This window comes from Cinclus cinclus, chromosome 5 (assembly GCF_963662255.1).
Source record: "Cinclus cinclus chromosome 5, bCinCin1.1, whole genome shotgun sequence".
NCBI classification, from domain to species: domain Eukaryota; kingdom Metazoa; phylum Chordata; class Aves; order Passeriformes; family Cinclidae; genus Cinclus; species Cinclus cinclus.
Genome location: NC_085050.1, coordinates 67,226,660 through 67,242,393, shown reverse-complemented (window position 1 = coordinate 67,242,393; position 15,734 = coordinate 67,226,660).

Genomic DNA, 15,734 nt, shown 5'->3' with positions numbered 1-15,734 from the left:
AGGCCCCATGGCTTTCTCTGTTTCCCATTTGCTAAATTTACTCTAGACCACCATTTGCATTAAACTCACATATTTTTTTTAGAAAAGTCTTGCTCAAAATGCTATTTTAGTGAGGAATGTCATTATCCAAGTTGGGTTTATATGGTTAAGGTGATGTTTTAATGGGGAGGGAAAAGAGGCAGCAGGGTTGGCCTCTGTGAGAGGTAAGGATTGTTCAAACCCAGCTGGCTCCAGCCAACTCTAAAGGGGACCCCCTCCTAAAGACACATCTGAGCTCACTAGCAAAGGTGATGGTGCCTCTATGAATGCTTTTAGGGGTAGCGAGGGGAAGGGAGAAGGAAATGAAGTTGGAGGTTTGGTATAAGTCCTTTTAAGTATTTAGCTCTTGCCAGAAAATTTCTAAGTATTTCCAGCAAAGTCAGACAGTGAGCCCCCAGATTATTGTCCAGCCATCTTCTGGTGTCTGAGAGGACGAGGGAAAAAGCAATGACGAGGTAATCTCTGCTCCCTGGAGTGGGTGTACTCACCTAAGAGTATGTATTTCCCCAAAAGAACAGCAGCCTCTGGATAAGCCTGCCCTAGAGCCTGTACACCCCGGGTTGACGATGAGCTTGGAAAATGGGGTGTAAAGGTGTTTTTCTGAAGCTTGTAGATGTTTGTTCTTTTTTGTATTGGTTTGCCACTACCCATATCAGGAACTAAATATTTATTATAACTTGCAATAACTTAATTTCTCCAAGTCCCGTTTGTTTAGCCCGTGACGGTGGTTGTTAAGTGATTCTCCTGTCTTTGTAAAGCTCTGAACTTCCTTGCTCCTATTCCTATTTTGTAACCTCTGTCTCACAGAAGAAATAAATTGACTGACCAAATGCAGCTTTGAGATTTGCTCTAGTTGTGATTGAGGCCAGTTCAATTCTTTGTCCTGCTGGGCAGGAGTAGAAGTGTGCTTTTCATCATCCATCTCTACAGAGTAGCAACTGAGCAACAGTATCTTAATAGCACAGTATGCTTCCTCTAACTTGCTTTAGAGCAGTATTCAGATTCACCCTGAAGTCAGACAAAAAACATATCCTAGAAATGAAAAGCTACTCCCTATCTGTAAGAAGATGAACATACATAAGGGAAAACCTCAAGAAGACTGTATGTTTTTTGTAGCAGTGAATAAATACTAATTTCCAATTAACTTGGACATGATTTCAAAACAAAGCCACAGACCAAGCCTTTGTGATGACCAGTAGAGCTGTGGTTGGGACTGGCTGACACACAAGCTATTTGATATTAACCACTTCATCCAGGTCTGGATTTACAGCAGATACGATGATTTACTTTATAACACACTTTTTCTTTGACTTCTGATGCTGTCCCTCTACCAGTTGTTTTGTTATACTTCCCTAAGGTGACTTTGCCCTGTATTTTATTATTTAAAAGAACATTAACTAGAAAAGGTTAATAAATGGTAGATGAATTGAGTTAATTAGTTCACTGAATAGTCTGAACACTTACGCTTGCTGGAGAGTTTAATATTGCTGGAGATATTCATGCAGCATTTGCACAATGACTACTTCTCAGAACTTTATTCAAAAATCTCTTCTCCAAAGCAAACCTCAGCATGGAAAATGGCAGTGCTCATTTGTTAACTTTGGACAGCCTAAGTCTTTCTATGCAGTCATGAACTATGGATGCAAGGTAGAGAGGTGAGCTCCCAAATAGAAAGAATCCTGACCCTCCTGACCCTGCCTCACCCTACAGAAACTTATGGTCAGAAATTTTCTGCTGTGCTTTTGAGAATTGGAAGTTGGTTTGATGCTGAAATTCGTGGTTTTCTAGATGTACTTTATTTTTATGGCTTCTGATGATCAGAGAATTTTATCTACCATCCAGAATTTTCTGGACAAACTAAAGAAACTCAAGATGCTTAGAAATTTCAGCTCACCTGTGATGTTCAGTCTTACTATGGCAAGTTTTGTCTGAAAACAAGTTACCCTTTGCTTGTCCCCTACCTCCCTCAAAACACAGTTGGTTCAGCCTTGGTTTATCCATTTCTACACTCCTTTTTAGTGTCTGGCATTGGCAAATTTATTCATATAGTTTAATTTTTGCATGGAGTACTGGATTCTACTTTCTACAGTAATTTCATAATTGGTTTCCCCTGCCTGAGTTAATTGAGAGCTATTAAGCATATAAAGCTCTACAGAACTAGAAACTGTCTAAAATAATGCTGCTGGATGGTTGTATTCCCTGTTGCTAGTAACTTTTTTTTTTCCCATGAAAAAGAGTAATGAAGGAAAATCTTTAGCTTTAAAACTGTTTTCTGAAGAGTTCATAACGATGGGGATTTTAATATTGGAATGCATCTTCTCCTTAAGGCTTTTTTGTTTACTGTGTTCATGACACCAGATTCTGTTCAGAAAGTAGCTCAGAGGCAAGACAGAATGTTTCATTCATTGTCTAGTCTTGACAGATAAATGGTGTTACCTGATCCCTTTGTGAAGACAGTCACTTCCAATCTGGTTTGGTTTTTGTAGGTACTCTGTGCATACTTATTGCATTTTTAAGACAAAATACTTGAGCACTCCAAGGAGTAAGGACTATTCTCCAAAGAGAGAACCTTTGCTACTTGACTGAATTTCCTCAAAGTGGCTGTAGCAGAATGCATCAGCTATTCTCCAAAGGGAGAGATTTAGGTCTGACCCTCCTTAGCTTGAGGGGGAAATTGGCTAATAGATTAATTCAGTGTTTGGGAAGCCTGGGTTCAAAGAGCCTGCTTCTATTTCTCTATCTTTAGAGAATCTGTACGACTGACTGAAGTGTTTTATTTTGGTTTTGAGTGGAAGAGTGTTTGGATACAAGTAAATTGCTTTCAGCACTGAACTGAAATGGCTTCCTCTCCCCCTGCCCCCTTCTGTTTCTGTTTTTACCTAACATCAGTCACTAATAGACCTTTTGCCTTTACTGGTTGTATGGGACCAGTTGGGTGGATGATGTGAATACAATTATAAGCTCTGCCTGTGGAAGAAACATTTGTAGAATGACAAGATAACAGTGGTATGACATATGAAAAAAAATGGGAATCTGACACTGGTTTTGTGCCATAGAGAAATTAAGCACTTGAAACAGAGTTGTTGAGCCTAAAAGTTGGGAATAGTAATACATCATCTGTTCCTAAAATACTGAAGTTCTTACAGAAGTATTTAGGATAGCAGGGAATTGGATTTTTTCCCCATGGTGGTTAATCTCTTATGGTACAAGATTTGATTTTCTTTTTTTTTTTTTTTCTAATTTTTTTTTCCCCCAACTGATCTTTTGCACTCCCATTTCTTTTCATCCCAAAAGCTAAAATTTCATTTCTGTCCTGTAAGGTGCCAAACACTTCTTGAAAAATGTAATAAATACCTCACACTGTCAAGGTTGATGACAACATAATGATGATGTTAAACATCTATTTGGGCACATTGTGATTAAAAATTTCACAGGAGAAGTTTAATCTGACTCTAAGCCAGTCCTGTAAATTAGAATTAGCATCCTGTAAATTCTTACAGCAGCGGTCATATAGCATTTGCATCTGTACAGGGCACCCAAAGGAAAAAGTTTAATCTTGTGACACCTGAATGACTCTCAATTTGAGTTCAACTTTCTGAAAATTTCTGGAGTTCTTTTGAACTTTCATACTACCGTCAGTCACCCATTGGATAAATAAAATTAAGTCTTCTTCAACCACAGAATAAGGCATGGTGTTACTATTTGGGCCAAAAGCAAAGGATTCATTCAAAATACCTATTTTAAAAATAAAACAAAAAGTCTAATACTCTGAGTTGGAGAAAAAAAAATGGGTATGCAAAATTGCATTTGGAAATCCAATTTGATGGGAACGTCTTAGTCCTTTAGGAGGACATGCCTAGCAATTTTCTTTGAAGAGGAAACTTCCCCTTTCCTGTAATTAAGCAAATCCTTCCTGCAGCTTTCTTCATCAACTAAAACCTCTCTGATTTGACCTCCTGTCTTGCCATAAATAACAGAGAAGAGGGTTCAGAGAGTCAGAGACTGACTTTATGAATGTGCATTTCTGTTTGATCGTCCCACTTTATCAGACTATGGTTAAAAACAAAACAATAAAAAAGCCTGTCAGCCTGGCTGTCTCCATAGCTGTCTGTATGCCTTTCCCAGCAGTGCTGGCTGTCAGGCTCATTATTCTTCCTCCGAGTTGGTTTGACCCACTCCTGTGCACTTTTGCTAGGCTGATAAAGTCTGTGGGATCTTGTCTCTTGGGAAATACATTTAGAAGGATAAGTTAATTCTGCTTCTCTCCAGTAAGCACTTCTGCCTGGCTTCTCCAGGGCCAGTATGTCTGAGTAGTCTAAATTGCTTATCCTGTAGGTAATGAGGTTTGCAAGGCTGTAGCTGAAACCTTCCTCTTTCTCTACTTACCCTGCTTTCTGCTGTGAGACATGAGGTCATATTTTGCTGAAGCCAAAAGGTTGTTAAGCAAAAGAGCGAAAGGTTTTGCTTCTGTGTGGTGCTGTTAGTGACTTGGATTTGTTCTGGTTGGTTTGTTGGGTGGTGGTGTGAGCTGGCAGAGGGGCAGAGTTGAGGACAGGACCAAAAAGGAAGCAGGATGAGAGTGGAGGGGACAGAAGAGTAGATGGTTTGGAGGGAATGTAAGTTCTGGAATACCTATCCAATGGGAAAGGTGACACAGACCAGCCCTGGTGGAAAAAAGAGTTATAAAAAGTTGCCATTTTTGGTAAAGTGTCTGTTCAGCTCTTGGGGGAGAGACAGCTCAGCTGCATCATTTCTATTACAGTTTGCTTTTGCTTTGATGACTTTTTCCCCTTTTAATTGTATCTAAAAGTTTAGTTAATTTCTAACACTACCGCTGCATTTTGATTTGAGGGATGGGTGCATAAGAGCCTAGAAACATGGGAACAGCTAAAGCAAGGCAAGAAGTCTATTGTTGTCTTTGGTTTAAAAAGAACAAAAAAAAAATCTCTGCTTTGGTTTAAAAAGAACAAAAAAGATCTCTGCAGCAGTTCATGCCATATGTAGTGTTGCAGAGAGGGGTTTGCAGCTTATGAAGGGAAATCTGTGTTTGGCAATCAGAACTGAAAACTGGGTCGGGCACCAATAAATGGTTCATACTAATGGTAACTTCTTTTTAATTTCCATCATTCAGTCCCCTGAACAAAAACAAATTTCTAGTTCACTGAGCTCTAAGCGTTTAATTATTTTTTTCATAAGTTTTTTAAGAAGTCTCCGTAAAAGAAACCATAAAAACATCCCTCTGAAAAAAAATAAATTCTGTTTTCATGAGGAGTAGCATGTTAATTGCCTGCAGACAGCTTGTTGGAGTGATGAGTAAAATAGTCTAATAACTAATTGAAACTGCATTGAAATAAAGTCATTAAGAAAGTAGTATCATATTTAAGTGAATTAACTCCATTTCTATCCTGAATTATCTAGCTGTTGTGCTTTGATCACAGATGAATTGGATCATTAACTAACTAAAAGTGAAACCTATGAGCAATTGCAAACTCTTTTATAAAGGGGTTTTTTTTGGTTTTTTTTTCTTTCTGTTTTCATGAGGCATTTCAATAAGGCATCCTGGCTCTTTGAAAACTTTCTTCTGCAAATGTTTAAGGATATGGGAATGGCAGAACTGATGAAAATTGTTCAGGAACAGATTCTTTAAACTAGAGCTGGTTATGGAATTGTGCAGCAAGACAAGACTTTTGTTGTGCAGTGTGCTTTATTACTTCAAATGTCTTGCAAAGCCACTGCTATTTAAAAATAAAATAAAGCAAATCCTACTGGCTTCTTAAACATTCTCATGTTTGTTCTGTTGGAAATCTGGGCTCCTAAAGCTTTACGCAGTCTCTTCAGTAGGATATTGGTGTCATTCAATTCTCCTGTGTCCACTGTGTCCCAAGTTCCCTACCATGGTAATGCAATGGATTTGAGCCCAGAGCTGGGGTTCCCTGAACCTCTAGGGTCTCTGACACAGCACTGATGTTCTTGAGTGTGTCATAATGGGTCAGATTCCAAGATGTTCTCTAGGGGACTTGAAATCTCTGTATTTCCAGATCCCCTGTGTGGAACTGGGCACTCTTATCTTGGTGCTTCGATTTCTGCTTTATAAGATTCAGGGACAGAGAAGGAACTGAGGAACTACAAATCTTGTGAGAGAAAAATAAAGACTTAAAGGTGATCGAGACATCTGTGAACTGTGAATTTCAAACTTATTAATATCTTCTCTCTATTTTATTTATTTCATACTTGAAGATTAGTGAAGTTATTTGGGTGGATTTTTTTCCCCCAGATATCTAATAATCTATAAATCAGTAAATCCAAAATATAAAAATTTGGTCTAGCTCCCTAACTCTTTAGCCCTTAATGGAATACCATGCTCTTCAGGGAATCTTAGGTGGTGATTCTGTGTTTGGAGTAAGCTCCTGAAGACTGAAATGCCCCAAAGTATGCATGCTAAGGTGAGACCTACCTAGGCCTCAAAAAAGAAAATTATGCAAGAACAGATATGTCAGACTCTGTTCTTCTAGTCTACAGGGAAATAGGTCCTTCCATGGAAGAGTTGTAGTTTGGATCCTTGTCTGAAAGCTCTGTGCCTAAACAAGCAGTTTCTCATGAGAGTCTGAAACCTGTCAGTGCTCTTAGGATGAATGATGCAGGGTGTTAAGAGCTCGAGTATTATCTGTCTCAACTTTGTGATTTTTGCCCAGGAGGAAGCTAATTACTGGGTTTAAATACTGGACTCTTTCTGCTGAGTATTAAAACAGATGAGTTTTTGCATGGGATAAATATTAATTGGTTAGAGAACATAGAGAATATTTGAGGTTACAGGAATTTCCATTTCATAATAATTCAGTCAAAACTTTTACAACTGAAATCAGCTGGTCTGTTCATACCCTCCTAAGGTACAGGAAAAGAAACACTCGAAGGAGGGGACAGAACCCTGATGGGAGCCTTCTGACAGTACCATGTCTCGGTCTCCTTCATCATGAAATATGTAACTTCAGGGTGCTACACCTGAAGCTACCCTTGCAAAGTTATGTTTGACTTAGGTGATCTGATAGAAGGTGGAAACATTAATTAAAACCTTCTTTTGCTCAGAAGTCTTGTGGGTTTCCCACTTTTCACCTTCTCTTCCCTGATGGCGTAGTTTCAGTGGCAAACCAAAGAGTAATTAAACTTCTAGCTTTGTTTCTGTAAAATTTGCTTGCTATCTGTACTCATTCTAAGTAAGCACCTTTCCTATTTACACAGAATTGATACTGCAACATGATGCCAATTCTCTTTCTACATTTAATGATGGACATTGACTGGATTCAGAAAGCATATTCTAATCATGTAGCACTAAAACTACTGCCAAAATAGTAAACTACATGAAACAAGATAATACTGAATGTGTGGTACTGAAGGAGAAGACATAAATTGAATCTTTGTGTAAAATGAAAGCATCCACTGATGACATACTAAGCTGCAGTCTATTCTCAAAATGAGTCAAAAAGAGCATCTAAGTGATGGGTGAGATCTGTGCTGGCCCACTGCCCAGAGGTGGATTCTGATTTATTTGTTAGTTTTGCTTAATTGGTAGGTCAACAAACAAGGGGCTGACTCTATTATAAATGCTGTCAAAATGCCAGAAACAGATGACTTGATAATGAGGTACAGGGAAAATTTAAGAAATCCCTTGAAATAAGCACTTGTCCTATGAAATTCCTTCCCTGTGCAAAAAATACCTCTGTGTGTTTTGTTGGTTGCTTTTTTGTTTTTTTTTTTTCAGTCTTTGGAATTGCTTTGAAGTGCTCCTTTAAGATATATAAATCTACATTATGACCTCTGTGATAAATGCTGGTTTTAAATAGAACTGTTGTAAAGTAGGTAGGCAGTTAGCATTTAACATATGTCAGGAGTAATCCACACTTAGCAGAAGAAAAAAAGTAATTTAATAAGAAAATATTCTTGTTTGCCCAGTAAGACTTCTTTAGTATAGAATGCTTTACAAGAATAAACTACAACTTAAACTGGCACATATTTTCCTCTAACTCCAAAATAATTTCCCAAGGTAGCAATTTATGTTGATTGTCTAAAATGCAACATGAATGATTATGGGGTGACAAAGACTAATGAGACTTCATTGTTACTCACTTGGGACTTATAAGATTATGCATTTATGTGAAAGACTATTTAAAGGAAATTCTATTCAAGAAAATTGGAAAGAAATCAACATGGTAAAGCTCATTAATTTTAAATCTGAATTAGCTATTAATTCAGATGATTCTGCTTTCAAATTGTGAGAACAAAATATTGTTATCTGCTTAATAAAACTGTTGGAATGATAAAATGTAATGTTGAATTTTTTTTTGGCAGGAAATAATTATTTTTACTTCTATTTACTGCTGAGTAGCAGTTTCCACAGCAGAGAAACTTATTATAATTACAGGCACTTATTTCATGCCTACCATTTTTTTCTTAAAAATATTCCATGATTCTGGAAGCCCAGCAAATAATTTTTTTCTGTCCCTAAATACTCTCTGTGATTATATTTTTAAGTTTATACTTGTGTCAGTGTAGGAATTGTAATTTTACTAATGGTGTGTAAAAACTTGAACAGTTAGCATTTAAAAAAAAAATCCCATAAAAATGTGTTTCCCATAGAATTTTTCTGCTAAACTTTCTAGGCAATTCCTTCCCTCCTTCCTTCCCTCCCTCCTTCCTTCCCTCCCTCCTTCCTTCCCTCCCTCCTTCCTTCCCTCCCTCCTTCCTTCCCTCCCTCCTTCCTTCCCTCCCTCCTTCCTTCCCTCCCTCCTTCCTTCCCTCCCTCCTTCCTTCCTTCCCTCCCTCCTTCCTTCCTTCCCTCCCTCCCTCCCTCCCTCCCATCTATAAACATATTTATTTCCCCTAAAATTTAATTTTGCTCTATTGTTGTTGGACTTCTCATATGTAAAAGGGTGTCAACAGAAATTTTGAAAAAAAAGGTGTTTTTCTCCAGATAATTATTGCAAATTTGTTTGATGTTCTAAAGCATAGAGACCTCTGCTTACTTAGTCATCTAATTCTATGAAATCGTTTTAATTTCCATTTTCAATTAGATCCAAGTGGAAATTCTTCTGCTGCGTGATGTTCCATCAGAAGAAAAAAATGAAAAAAATAGTTTTTTTTTTTTTTAATAACTATTTGGGTGATTTTGGTGAAGAATATTATTTTTAATCAAAAACTGGAGGATGAAAAACCATATCATCCCTTGGTAGCTGTTTTACTTGAAGCTGTTTTCTACCTGGCAGTTTGAAGGATAAACCGTAGTTGAAGTATAAATAAATATTGGTCTAGAGAAAGTGGAGAAGGAAGAAAAGGAACTGTTGTACTAAAAATATTACTGGCAAGAGGAAGACACTTTGTTTCTCTGGCATTTCCTGGGTCACCCTTGTGATATCTTCATACCAGGATGGTAGTGCTGATCTTTCAAGGAGTAGCAACAGTTGTTTGATATAATTTGAAAGAACTTTTGAAATAAGTGCTTGTTTTTTTTTAAATAGCAGTGGTGTTTTAAGTATGGCAAAAATACATTGTGGTGTGGTGGTGTTTCATATGAATAATCTCATTAACAGAGTTGTAATTTAAATCCTCATCAAAATCACATCTGCAGAAATGCTGATGTTGACAAGAAGCGACTACTGGGATTCGGAAAGAAAAAAGTTGCATTCAGTGAAACATTATCTTCAAATAAAATTTTGAACAAAACCCCCATAGGTGGGAGAGGAAAAGAGGAATTTCAGTACTAAAGAACGTTTCATTTTTTTTTAAACATTGATTTACTGGAACATGATGTGTTGGCTGTATTCTTTTATTCGTTTTACATGGTACCATTTTCCCTGTTTGTGTTATGAAATGACTATCTTGAAAAGACTATTTAGAGGATATTTTGAATAATTAAAATCCTTTTCAATTTGGAAAGTCACTTTCTGCATCCCAGTCCTTTGCAAAACAGTTTTTCTCCTTATGCAGTGCTAATTACGTCTTTAACTAGAAAATACATAGCCTAAATTTCTCACAGAAGAAGCAACTCGAGAATATAAATTGGAAAAATTGTGTACCAATACAGATCTAAGAAAAACAGTTTTCAAAGCTTTTGATGTATCTGAATAGCTTTTGAAGTGTACTTGGAATCTTCTCTTCTGCCAATTTGCAATCACTCAGTGTACTGTATATGTTGCATAAGGCAATTTTAAACTTGAAGTGAGAGGAGAAAATATGAAGTGCGTTCTGCATTTTTAAAACTGCTGGTATTGGTCAGATCTGGATGTTGTTTGGAAACAGAATTATTTAGCTCCAACAAAGATTGGCACAGCTAGTAGTGCTCGAATGTACTGTCTCCTGGTTAGGTCAGTTTTAGAGTCTGTATGAAGTCACTGCTAAAGGTAGCACATAAAATTAATGCAAGGACACAAAATCCAGGGCTGTAGGCACACATTGGTAAACTATCTCCTGCACTTTCTTAATCATACTGATTGGAAGAATTTTCACTGGTTTCTGTGATTGAGATTGTAGACAGTTTATAGTGTACCTCGAATTACATAGAAGAAAATGATTTCCACTCTACAGGAGTTCTTTCTCTTCTTTCTTATCTCTTTTGTTGTTGTTGTTGTTTTTCTTTTGTTTTCTTTCAGTCCTTTAACAAAAACCAGATCTGTTTTGATCTCTTATCACTCCTAAAAGTTAGCCCATTGTCATGGAATGTTGGAACATTTTTGTAAGTCCATAGTATTTAAAAATATCTTTGTTATTCTCATGGATTGTCTCGGAATGAGTTCTAACCAAAGGCAGGGGAATCTTATCTTGTTTGACAGAGATACTCTCTTAGTGCTCTGCTTTGGTGGGACTGTTTGAAATAGGATAGCCAGTTCCTGGTCCCATTCCATGGGATAATAAAGCTTGGTGAGAGAAAGCCCTGGTTTCCTGATTTGGCTTGCGGTTCCCAACATATCAACTAATTTCATGCTCCTATTGTCTTAGCAACTTCCCAAAGAGGATAAGAAATAACTGTGTAAAATTACTGGATTCTGTAGGGTTGGTTTTTAATCCCTTCTTAAATCTGTTATCCCAGAGGCACTACCACTGCTGCTGCTGGGCTCAGCTTTGGCCAGCAGCAGGTCCTTCTTGGAGCTATCTGGCATTTGTTCTGTGGGACACAGAGGTAGTAGCTTCTAGCAGCTTCCAGAGAAATCATCCCTGTAATCACCCTGTTACTAAAACCTTGCCACACAAACCCAATATGGTGCCAAAGAAGGTAGAAATTAGTGATACAATTAACCTCCCTGTCTGAGGCAGTAGAGATTCATGTCTCTTGAGTTTCAGTAGAGAATATTAATTGGCAATTATAGGTGGTTTTGGTAAGAGAAACACATCTTTTTTGGTCAGTCTCTCTAAGTGCAGCAAATAATGCATTTACAATGTAAAAAAGGAGCAGATGAATAAAAGGAGAGATAGTGCAACTTGTTAGACTAGCAACTGGCTGTAGGCAGGGAGTCTCGAGTTCCAGGTATTAAGAAGGTTGTATTGTATTCAGTTATTGTTTAATGTAAAATGAAAATCTTATTGATGTATGTTCAGTTTCCCTCGAAAAGTTTTGGGTTTTATCTTGACCATTAACCTTTCAGTGAATGTGGTTTGGCTTTAAACACAGAGCAGAGGACACAGAAGTAGTATTACTTCATTGCTCACGTCCCAGATTTAATACTCTTCAGAAACTGGAAAATCTACAGATGTAATTTATGCTGTACAAAGTAGGTGAGATAAGCATGAGAATGGGAGAAGGAAGGTAATAGATATGGAATCCACCTTCTGCGTTTGATGCCAGTGCCAGCAGAAGGCAGGAGCCCTGTTATCATAGACATGCTGGAACTGTGGGAGGTCACCAGGTTGCTATTTTGTGGTGTGGAATGCAACTATAAGAACGTTTCATGCAATTAAAGAAGTCTCTTGTCTCGTTCCTTAGGCTTTTCCAATCTCTCTTAAGTAACTTTCTATGTCCGACTGTGGAATAAAATCGGACATGATATTCCTGGTGTGCAAGGAGTGTAGGAACTTTCTGATACATTGCTCTGTGTGTCCTGCTCATCTAATTGTTACATCTTTGTCACGTTTAAAGGCAGCACTTGATCTCTTCATGGATTGGGAAGGGAATTTTGCTGAAAGGAGGACGTTTGTCTGACATCACTTTTGTTTTTATTAGATTAGTATACCCATAAAAGATGTTTGTACTTTCAGAGAACTTGTCTAAAAACGGTACAGTTTTGCTCTCTGTCTCATGTTCACCTGACTTTCAGAGATTTCAGCACTACTTTCCATTCAGGAAAGGGGAAGAGGGTCAATGCATGCTTATGTGGTATTTTTAAAGCCTGTTTCTAAAGAAACTGTGTTACTATAAAACAAAATTAGGTCAGAAAGAAAAAAAAGTTACAGTACTTATTAAAATAATTTTGGGAATAAAAGCTGCAAGTGGTTCTAATATTGGAATGTAGAACTAGAAAACTTTGTTCCATAGGAGATTGCTGTAAAAGTTCATGCATCCATCAGGCATCTGAGGAAAGGTGGAAATAGATTCATGGCTTTGTCAGAGCACTTGGAGTATTTTGACTAACTAAAGGTTAGGAAACCAAGAGGAAAAGAAGACATTAAACTAAATGGTTTGTTACTCACTAAAGTCTCACTGGCAATTTTCCACTCAGACTGCAAAATGAGATAGGAAACCATCAGATGTCTTGGAAAACACAGACCCTTAGAATGTAAAGTATGAGTGGCACCATTTTCTATGCAGATATTGTCCTTCTTATGCTGCTTCAACTGTTACTTCCACAGATACACTGTGTTTAAAATCTGTGGCTAATCGTGTTTGTGTGTGTGTGTTTTAAGTGAAACCTTCTTCAGTAGGGAAATTTCAGTACCTACTGTGGTGCCTGTTCAACTGTTTCATAAATATATTTTCAGATAAAATTTTCCATTATGCTCTAACAAAAATGTGTTGTTCTCGTTGGGTAAGGCCCTTGGGAACATTCAGGCTGAACAGTTTCACATAATTTCATGCTTTTCCCCTTTATGGGGAACTGATATCTACTAACAGCATATATTTGTGTAAGTACTTCATTGACAGGTTTTTTCAGCTATCATTAAAGAATCTAAAAATGGTAATTGAATTTCATTTTTTAGGTTCTATACTAATGAAAACTTTCTAATCAAAAGAATGTATTCATGAACGCTTCGGGAAAAAATATTAAATTAAAACAGGTAAACAATTATATGATGTAAGGATTTTATTATTTACCTATTCTGATGGTATAAAACACAGTAAGAGTAGTTTTGTGATACTTCAGTAACCTTTAAGTATTCTATTGTCTTTAACACATGGCCCTGTGTGCGAAGGCTAATTAACATTATCATCCATGTCATAATTTCAAATTAGACACATCATTATGTTTAGTTATTACAGAAGTTTTTTGTTAATCTCTGATGGATATTAAACACTAGTTTATGAAACTGCAATCACAGTTGTTTGGCATATTAGTAGCACTTTGTTTTAATAGCATTGATTGTAATGAACTCATTTGGGATTCGTGTAGAACTAACATTTATTTCCATAAAGCATTTCACAGTAATTGAACATTAGTTCAGTTATGAATGCTGGATGGCTGCCAGAATATTTTTTTCTATTTTTTCTTCCTTTTCCTTACTGTGGATTTTGTGGACCTATCTTTCTGCTTCATTACCAATTAGATCATTAAGTCTGTGGCTGGATTCTCAGGTAGCATAAATTTGACCTCGATGGAAGTATTCTGATTAACACTGATTGATGAACTGGATGTTCATTTTTGCTGTATTTTAGTAAATCAGGGACTTTTTAATCTAAGAGTCTTTTGTGACAAAATTGTCTTTTTATATTATTTTTGAAGACATGCAATTGAAGCATCCTTCTATATACAAATCAAAAAAAACACAAAAAAGTTTATGTACTGTCTAGGGGTTGTGTTTCAGGTTATAGTTGATTTTACTGAAAATATCCCAAGCTAGAGGATCTGAACCCATTCCAAAGACTGCTTTCACACTTAAATCACCTTTCATGATGGGAATTATTTCAGTCATATCATTACTGTTCCACAGTAATTTATTGAACTGTTATTGAGACCTCCTTTGTCCCTTTGCTTAGAGTAGAAAGGGTTTAATCAAAAGACAACAATAGAAGCAGTCTAATTTTGATTCAACAGTAAAATGGAAATTAAAGCCTGAGTTCAAAGGCCAAGGAAGAACCCATACATTGTTTGATAGACAAATTTTTCACTTGCTGCACAGGATATTTATAACATTGGATAATGTATCTTCCAAATAGCTTTCAGGGTATCTAAAACGTTTTCAAGAACGTTTTATGCAATTGTGATGAGAGGACACAGATTGAAAAGTAGATGCCATTTTAACAACACTGGTTATTTTACATGTAAATGATCTTCTTTCATCTGTGTCATACAGTCAGTGGATAGTGGATTGTTATGTGGAGGGCATTAAATTTTTTTTTTTTCTATCAAAGCAGTTATTCAGAGTTATATTTGGAATTTTTGGAAAAAGATTCCTCATTCAAGTATAAAATCAAGTACAGCTTTAATGGTGGATTATGCAATAACAATTTCTGTAAAAATTAAGTATCTATTTCCCATTTCTAAAAAAGAAAAATACCAAAAAAAAACCACATGAGAGGGGGAGGTGAAAGCACTGGATGTCTGCATAAACTATGAAAATACAGCAATGAAATTAAAAGATAGGAAATCAATGTAATGGAATCTAACATGAGCAAAGACTTGTAATTTACCACATGTAGTAAGTTCCAAATATTTTCAGTTTTTGCAATGAGTATTTAGCAAACGTTAAGTCAGTAGAATGAGACATGATAAATTGCAGGTTTACAATAGATGTCTGTATAAAACCAACTTCCATGGTACATCTGCCACAAAATAAAAATAATATTTGATGGTATTTGAAATACTCTGTGAGTCTGTATTGAAAACTTCACAAAACTTTAACCAACCAGTTGTGACAGATTCTCCCTGGTGAACCAAGGAAAGCCTTGGTTTACAGAAAGCTTGAAGGTCTGAAGCTTCCCAATTACTTAAGAGCAGAACGCTTAGCTTGATTTTTGTATATCAGTTAGATGCCTCTCAGGGAAATAGGTTTCATCTCATATGGTATTTACTTGCAAAACAACAACATTAAACACTTCATATTGTCGATTTTTTTCCCTTTTCTAAAGATAATGAGAGATTTGAACAATTGGATTAATCATATCTTGGACTAAAAAAGTTGTAGTCTTTTTAGTTCTGTGGCTTTTTTTCCTGGATTTTCTTTTTTTTCCCCCTTCCTCTCACTGTAAATAGCTGTAAAAATCGAGTCAAATAAGATAAACGCTAATGGAAGTAAAATTTTGGACAGGTCAATAGACTTGAACAAACACTGTGCAACCTAGTGTAATAGAGTCATTACTGAAATCTTGAAATGGCAAGCAAGAAAAGGCATTTAGCAGTACTGAAGAGTTTTTTTTGTCTGACTGAGCTAAAAGAAATCCTACATGGAGGCTAGAAAACAAGACTTCATTACCTCATGTTAAATGTCCAAAGCCAAAATCCATGTAAAAGCTAATTTGTTGTAGTAGTGTATCTATCTCATTGCTAAGGTTTTGGTGT